The 8,375-nt window shown below is 46.6% G+C and overlaps 1 protein-coding gene across 3 annotated transcripts in view; it reads left to right on the top strand.

Annotated features, from left to right (window-relative positions):
- Positions 1–441: 441 nt before the first annotated feature.
- HLCS (holocarboxylase synthetase) overlaps positions 442–8,375 on the top strand; it is a 194,352-nt gene continuing 186,418 nt past the window's right edge. Inside the window, exon 1 of one of the 3 annotated variants that reach the window (XM_081029111.1) lies at positions 442–488. The gene's annotated coding sequence lies outside the window, so the exon portion shown is untranslated. Of the gene's footprint in view, positions 616–728; positions 957–8,375 lie in introns of those variants that run through there. The other 2 variants (XM_081029110.1, XM_081029109.1) reach the window with 2 other exon arrangements.

The raw sequence follows: 8,375 nt of genomic DNA, 5'->3' as shown, positions 1-8,375 counted from the left end.
GAGCAAAACCCTCAGCCACTTTCCCTACCATGTTTCCCCGAAAATAAGACCTCGCTGGACCATCAGCTCTAACGTGTCTTTTGGAGCAAAAATTAATATAAGACCCTGTCTTATTTTACTGTAAGACTGGGTAATATAATATGATTAATATAATATAATATAATATAATATAATAAATATAATATAATATAATATAATATAATACCGGGTCTGATATAAGACCGGGTCTATAATATAATATGATATAATATGATATGATATAATATAATAATACCGGGTCTTATATTAATCTTTGCTCCAAAAGACGCATTAGAGCTGATGGTCCCTGCTAGGTCTTATTTTCAGGGAAACACGGTATGTGCCAGGAATAGAGATCCAGCCTCTTCGCCTTGGGGTGTGTGTGTGCGTGTGTGTGTGTGTGTGTGTGTGTGCACGCGCACGCGCACCAATCTCAAGGGAAGGCAGACGCGTGTACAAGCAATGATAAGGTGGGTGAAGACTGTGGAAAGGGGTCTCACCTAGCCTAAGGGTCGGGCAAGACCTTCGGAGGAGGTGGCACTTTGACATTTTCGGCCAGACCTTAAAGGACAAGTAGGAGGTGTTGGGGCCGGCCAGGTAGTGTCCTGCGCAGCCAAGTGGAGGACGGCGGTGAGAAGGGTGCTGCGGGTCAGCCAGGCGTCCCCGCCGGTGTGGCGAGCGGCAGAACTAGCGGGGGCGCGGCCAGAATTGGGGGTGGTGACCCTGCAGCGGGGCCCCACCGAGGGGTATCCCGCTCCGGCTTTTCTCAAGGTCTGTTTCCCAGGCTCCGGCTGCCGCCCGCTCAGTCGTTGGCGACGACACCCCCGCCCCCTTCGGGTGAATTTTGGCGGCGGCCGCGCACTGGGTCTGAGAGCAGCTTTGGGGCGAGGAGGCCGGGCGGCCGGGAGCGCGGCCGCAGGGCCCAGGGCGGCCCACAGGTACGTGCGGCGCCGATTCCGGGGCTCCGTCTCGCCAGGTAAAGGGCAGAGGCGCCGGAGCCACGGCTCCACCAGGGAGCAGATAGGCGCACGCTGGTCGGTGGGTTTCCCGAGAAAAAGCCAGCTTCTCCGTCTCGGGTTGCCTGCCTTGGATCCCGCTGTTTAGCTCCTAGGGGAGCTATTTATAGAAAGAAAGAGTTTAATCTCGGCTGGCTTTTCTGGCTTTGCCTTTTTCTGATTCAATATGCCTGTGTGTGCATGGGGGGGGGGGGCTGGATGCCATCGTCTTTCCAGGGCTGGAATCTTGTCGAAAGCGGGCGGCATAACGCACTTCCAGTTCAGCTGCATCATCTCCTCTTGGCTTCTCCAGGAAAGGGCTCTGGCTCTGTTTCTAGAGCTTTACCATTTTATAAACGCGGATCACACTAGCCCTGTGGTACTGAGTCGCCTCTTCTTAATTTCTCTTTCTATTCCACCAGATTTACTGTGATTGTAAACTGCCCGCAATGCTTTGGGGGCTAAAAAAAAGTGAGGTTTGCATAAACGCCTTGAAAACCCCCAGGTTGAACTGCAGCGCAAGGGGCGTCAATAGGGGGCACTGCAGCTCCGCGGGGCCCCTGCTGGAGCCCCCACACGTGCCTCTCGGGAAGCACACACTCGGTGAACCGGGACGCGAGTCCGCGGGCCGCGAACGGAGGGGCTGTGGGTAACGACCCCGTTCGCCCACCAGACTTCTTCCCAGCCCAATGACACGTCCAGTAGGAAAGGCTGATAATAGGTACGACCTTTTCTTTTCCTGAAGCAGTGATTGGCTCTAAGCACGGAAGTGTTCCTAGGAGAAGAGAGAAATTCAGCTGTCACGTGACTCTTCGGTCCCCTTTCACCGAGCTTTCAGCTACAAGGAGAAGGCGTCTGTGCCGGGTGTCACCTAAGTGTTTGTGACGTCCTGCTGAGTGTGCTTGGGGTAATCTTCCTGTGTGCTCGGGGTGACAGCACACTGCCAGGGCACTCTGAAGGCCCTTTTAGCTTTCGACCCTTCAGCCCCTTTACTGTCCCTGTTGTCCCTGATAGTCCTCTGCTAGTCCCCGTGGTCTTTCTTGCCCCAGAGAGGCTCTGTCCAGGATTCCAGCTACCAACTCATCAGGCGGCAGATCACAGCGGGGTGCTACACACCGGGAGGGGTCTTCTCTGAAGTTTCTAACTTACTGTGACACGCACTATTAAAAGCAGCCGCCCGGGACTTGACACTGACTTCCGTTTAGATCTCGTTCTGTGGGGAGACGACTTAATCGGGAGTATTTCAAGTGGTAGAGCCCTGAGGCACCGTGGCTGACAAGTTGAGAAAAATATTTAGGCGAGACCTGCTTTTCTGTGTGAGAGAGGTATCCCGATCTACTGGAAAGGAGCCCCGTTTTGTGTGGACCTCAGAGCCTGAGGTTCCTGTGCTGGTAAAACCAGGTAACAGTATCCACCCCCAAGAGTTCTTGGCAGGATGACATGAAAGTTCCTTGTCTTCCTATTCCTGGTCCAGGTGGGCTGTTCCTCCATCAGAACGGTCAGTGTAGTCATGCACGGCATAACGATGTTGCGGTCCACACGGAGTGTATATATGATGGTCTCCTAAGACCATGATGGAGCTGAAAAATTCCTATCACCTAGAGATACTGTAGCCACCACAACGTAACACGCTGCATGACACGTGTCTGTGGTACTGATGTACATAAACCTACTGTATAAAGCATAGCACGTACAACTCAGCATGTGATACTTGATGATAAATAACTTCCTGATTTATGTACTTATACTGTGCTATACCTTTCATCGTTAGTGTGCTCTTTCTGCTTACAAAGTTAGCTGTAAACAGTATGCCAGGTTAGGCCAGCGGCAGCCTCATACATCTCATCTCGTCTTTACTGCATTTCTTGATTGTATCATTTTCTCTAGTGCTTGGTTTTATCTCATGTTGTTTGTATGGTAACATGCTGTACAGGCCTGGGAGCGATGGGCTGTACCACACAGCCTAGGTGTGTAATAGGCTCTGCCATCCGGGCTTGTGTAAGTGCGCTCTGTGATGTTCACGCAGATGAAATCACCTAATGATGCGTTTCTCAGAACATATCCCTCCTTAGGTGGGGGACTCAGAGCTGTATGCTCATCTTCCACCTGTGCCTGGCTGATGCTGTTATTCCCACGGTGGGGCTGTGTAAACAGAGGCACCTGCCCACTGTCCCTGAATGCATTTGTGTGTGTGTGTGTGTGTGTGGCCAGCGCCCGGGCAGTATTTGAACTCAGAATGCCTGACTCCAGACGGTGGCCTCTATTGCTTCCCTATGCAAACCGCAGCTGGCACAGGCTCAGCCTTGGGCTGTTGGATAGGGCTGCGCTGCTAATGCTTTTTTCTCATTTTGGTTGTAAGGGTTATAGTCACTTTCCACATTCATTCACTGGATCTCCATAATTTGCCCTTTAAAAATGAGACCTTTGCTCAGGAAACAGGACAGAATTGTTAGGAAGACAACCATGTACTTGGAGGGAGGCTCACCTGCTTACAGTTTACCTTAAGGTAATTTAGACTTTTGAGGCTGAGTGCTGTGTGTGTGATTTTGTAGAAGCTTATGGTACTAATGGCCCCAACTGGAGGTCTTGTCTGATAAGCAGGAAACTGCTCACAGATGGTGACTCCCCTCGCAAGCAGGAAGGAGTCTGCCTGAGAGGTGAGGGACCATTCCTTTCTGCTGGATGAAGATAAATTTGCTGACAGTGGAGAAATTTTTGTGAGCACTTATCTCTAGTGGCCAATGGGGTAAAGAGGTAACAGTGATACCTCACTTTACAAATGGAGGTAGGACCTAGTTCAGTTACCAAAACTTTTATTAAGCACCTGCTATGTGCTGGCACAGCCCTAAATGCCAGGGACATGAAGGTGAATAAGACATTGCTGCAAATCAAATCCTTGCAAAGTGAATCACGTAAATGTACTGGGATTCCAGACTTTTAGAGCTCCAGCGGGAAGTTGGAGAGGATCTGGTTTGTGTCACTCCTTTTTTCAACAGTTGAAAAACTGTGACCCAGAGATACGAAATGAGGTGCCTAGCACCACACGGCCTGTTAGGGACGGGGGGAAATGTCAATGAAATTCAGTTGAAGGTCATCTGATTTTCATAACTTCATTTTGAAATAATTTTAGACTTACAAAAGAGTTGCAAAAATAGTATAAAGTTCCTTCACTTGGTGTTAACGTCTTATACAACCATGTGTTTACATCTTACACAGTGTTAACATCTTACACAACGAAGGATTTATCAAAAGAAAACATTAACATTAGTGCAATACAATACTATTAAGTAACCTACAGACTTCAGATTTGACCAGTTTTCCCACTAAGATCCTTTTTCTGTTCCAGAATCCAGTGCAGGATACCTACGTTGCATTTTGACTCTGGAATTTTTCTTTTATTTATTTAAGTGTCCTTTTCCAGGACCCATCAGCTCCAAGTCAAGTAGTTGTTTCAGTCTAGTTGTGGAGCGCGCAGCTCACAGTGGCCCATGTGGGGATGGAAGTGGCAACCTTGTTGTTAACAGCTCCACGCTCTGACCCACTGAGCTAACCTGCCGCCCCCGACTCTGGAATTTTTAACTTTGTATTTTCCTATACTTGAGGTTCCTTAGAACAGTAATGAATTAGTAACATTCAGTTGTTGTACAGACAGTGGACCACAGGCCTCTTTTGTCTTTTGTGAGTTTTCAGAGCCAGGTGTGTGCCCTGGTGAACTCCATGAAATCCCACCTGCAGCTTTTTGGAAGTGGCCAAGTTCTGGACAATCCCCGCCTATGTAATCTAGAAGCAGAAGGCTGTCAGGCCAGCAGCGGCACACCCGAACCTTCTGCCACCATTCCCTCTTGGATCTTGAGTCTCAGTTCAGTTGATTATTGTTGTAGAGGGGACATTCTTAGCTCTCAGGTGCCTGGTTTATCTTGCGAAAGGTTCTGGAGCCAGAAAGACATAAATTTAGGTCCCAGCTTCCCCACCGAATTGTGGGACCTTGAGCAAGTCATTCAACTGCTCTAAATTCAATTTCCCCCTGTGCAACATGGGGACAATAGCCACTGTGCAGTTATAGAGAGGGTTACATGAAAGAATGTACATAGTGATTGGCACTATGGTATAGAGTATGGTATGCACTATATGATATGCAGAGATGGGGAAAGAATAAATGGATGGATGGATGTCCCTAAGGGGAGACCAGGTGAGGTGGGTGCAGTAGAAGGTCCTGAATGCCAAGCAAGATCCCCCCAGCTTCCTGGGGGGCAGGGGCAGGCACTGAAGGGTTTGAGAAGGGAGTGATGGGAGCAGAGCTGCACTTTAGAAAGTCCAATGTGGAGGATCAAGCAGAGCAGTGGGAAGCTAGGGCGCTATCGAGAATTACTGAGGAGGCTACCATGTCGGTTCCAATCACAGCACAGGGGTGGTGATGGAAAGATGAGAGTCCTGAGAGACTGTGCGGAGGTATCATCAACTGGAATAAACAGGATTCGGGTGGAGAGAAGTTGGGACTCCAACATGACTAAGTTCTAGGTCCAGGAGTAAAGGAGAATGTGATGTCATTAATAGAGATAGAGAAATCAGGGTGAAGAGGTAAACTGTGGGAGAAAAATGCATTTAGTTTTATTCATGTTGCTTCTGAGACAGAACATCCAAATAGAGGTATGCAGAAAGGATGATTGCGGCACGAGCCTGGGAGAGGCTGGAGCTGGCAATGAGGACCTGAGCATCATACCAGAGGGGTGGCCACTGAAACCCAGCGGGCAAATGGAACCACCACGGAAGAGAACATAGGGGAGGGCAGAAGCTGGGGGCAAAGGATCACTCATGCCCAATGGTTCAAGGAAGGGTAAGAGACAGAGAAGGGGTCATTGAGAACTAGGATGGATTAGTTTGCTCCAGCCGCCATAACAAGGTACCACCGACAGGGTGGCTTAAACAACAGGAATTTATTTCCTCACAGTCTGGAGGCGGGAGGTCGAAATTCAAGTGTCGGGAGGGTTGGTTTCTTCTGAGGCCTCCCTCCTTGCCTCATAGATGGCTGTTTTTGCCCTGTGTCTTCACATGGTCTTCCCTGTGTCCTAATCTGTTTCAAGGACTCCAGTCATACTGGATTAGGGCCTGCCTATATGATCTCATTTTACCTTACTCGCCACTTTAAAGGACCCATCTCCAAATACAGTCACGTTCTGAGGTGCGAGGGGTTAGGATTTCAACATGGGAATTTTTTTGAGGGGGATACAATTCAACCCATAACATAGGAATAGAAAGAACTTTTGAAAGAACTCAAGGGAAGAATTTCAGAAAGGACAGTGGCTTGCCACTGGTCTGTTTTTCCTCACATCCTCTCAGACCCCCTGCCTGGAACAGGGGGTTCCCTTCTCCCCAGCGATTCACAAGGAAGGAGGCTCTTTGAGGCTTCTCTACTGTTTGGCTTCAGCAAAGTTCAGTCAATGGGACGGGAGAAGGCCAGAGGCATGGAAAAGCGAGGGGGGGACCCCTTTCCCCCTTCTCTCTGGCTCTGGCAGGGTCTCCAACAGCAGCTGTTGAACCCGTGGCTCCATCTCCCACAGGACAGGTCTGTCAGGGTCCGGCTTCCACCAGGTGACCCTGGCTCCTCAGCGCTCAGGTCACTCCACCTCCTTGGGGGTGGGTAGCAGCTTTCTGTTATTTCTATTCTCTGGGTTGCCACTCTGTCCCATGTTTGGTGTGCCAGCACCTTCACTGTGCCTGTATCCACGTCTCAATATTACATCCCCAGTTTGAGTATTTAGAGTGGTTTGTTTCCCTGACTGGCAGGGGCAAATGCTGCAGAAAGATGGAAGGGATGAAAACTGAAAATGGTTCGAGTTTTGAGCCATGAGGGTAGACGCTACCATCCGTGATTCAGAAGGCAATCTCTGTCAATATGATGGCTCAATACCAGTGCCCATTAAGGTTTTCATTTCTATATATTTCTTCTGTATTTTGATTAATAAAATTGCTTTTTTGTTGGGTTTGACAATATGACTGTTCCAAAACAATATGATATGAATATGAGCATTAAAGCTTCTGGATAGAGATCAAGATTTTCTTACTAGTTCCTTTGGTTCTTAGTATCCCAGTAAGGATGTGTAGTAACTCCCCATCTCTCATTCATCATGGCTCTTTAAATATTCATGTGATGGAGTTTGATTCTATAATTTCACTTTGCTTTCAACTTGAAGGTATGTACTGGTATTCTAAAAACTGACAGTTTTAAGTTTTTAGAATGTGGTAGAATTTAGCAAGTAGTGCCCCCTCCCCCCGACATACTGCCTTCCTGGAAGAGGTGGGAGGAGGGTCCATCTTGCAATTCCATTTTGAAATCACTCAGCTCAGTCTATGTACAACGTTCCATATAAGTTTCATTTCATCACTATCGCATCCATCTACTGTCACTTAAAACATAGTTAAAAGGCTCATATATGTGTGCTCTCTAGTCAAACTGGTTCTGTGTCTTATTTACTTCCTGATAACATTAACACATTTTACACAGTTGGTAAATACATTTTAACTAGACTCAATCTTATCTTGAAACTTAGGTCTTCTTTTAAAATACACGCGATATTCTCTTACCAATTTAATAGGTTACATATTATTTTACCAAGATTTATCGTGCATAAATTAAAATGATTCTCCCACTTGGCATCATCTGATCTACTACTAGTCAGTTTATTTTCACTGCAAGGAGATCAGGGAGATAGCTGTTATCTTGGCATTTCATATAATTAAGAAATAATGACACATTACATATAGACTCTTCAAGTTTATGTAAAAGCATCTTCCAATTCTTGGATCAAAATTCACACCTTGCTTTTACTATCATCTGTATTTTTAATTACAGACAACTCCGGTGGGGAACTCTGAGTCCTTTTGATAAATATAAAACATCTGAAAGCAATAATAGTATCAGAAAATGACCAAAGGGTATCAAAATACAATGTAGTTAAAATAATAAAATTCTCAATTTCATTATATACTCATAATAAATTATTTATGAAAATTTAAAAGGCATTTAATACAAAATTTCCTTATTTGGAATCTGTTTTTAGAAATTGGGATTCCAACATTAATCTTTGACCAGGGTAGTGGTGGTGGTTGGCTTGAGCCCTACCTCTACAGGGCCTGGACATTTACTAATCAGCGAGATTTAGAGGACAATTTTTTTTTTTCTCTGAGGGCCTCATCACTGCCCAAGCCTCTAATCTATTCTTTCGCCTATTGCTTGTTTCTATTGGTCCAAAATTGAATTTTTCTTTTTGAAGAAAAGAAAAAGATTATTGGTTTAAAATAATTTAACTCAGTTAACTGCATATGCAGATAATTGCACTGACTTCCTGGCTAATAAACACACAT

This window comes from Rhinolophus hipposideros (genome assembly GCF_964194185.1).
Source record: "Rhinolophus hipposideros genome assembly, chromosome: 2".
In the NCBI taxonomy this organism is placed as follows: Eukaryota; Metazoa; Chordata; class Mammalia; order Chiroptera; family Rhinolophidae; genus Rhinolophus; species Rhinolophus hipposideros.
Note: the sequence above shows the minus strand (reverse complement) of the source record. Positions and strands in the feature narration are given on the sequence as shown.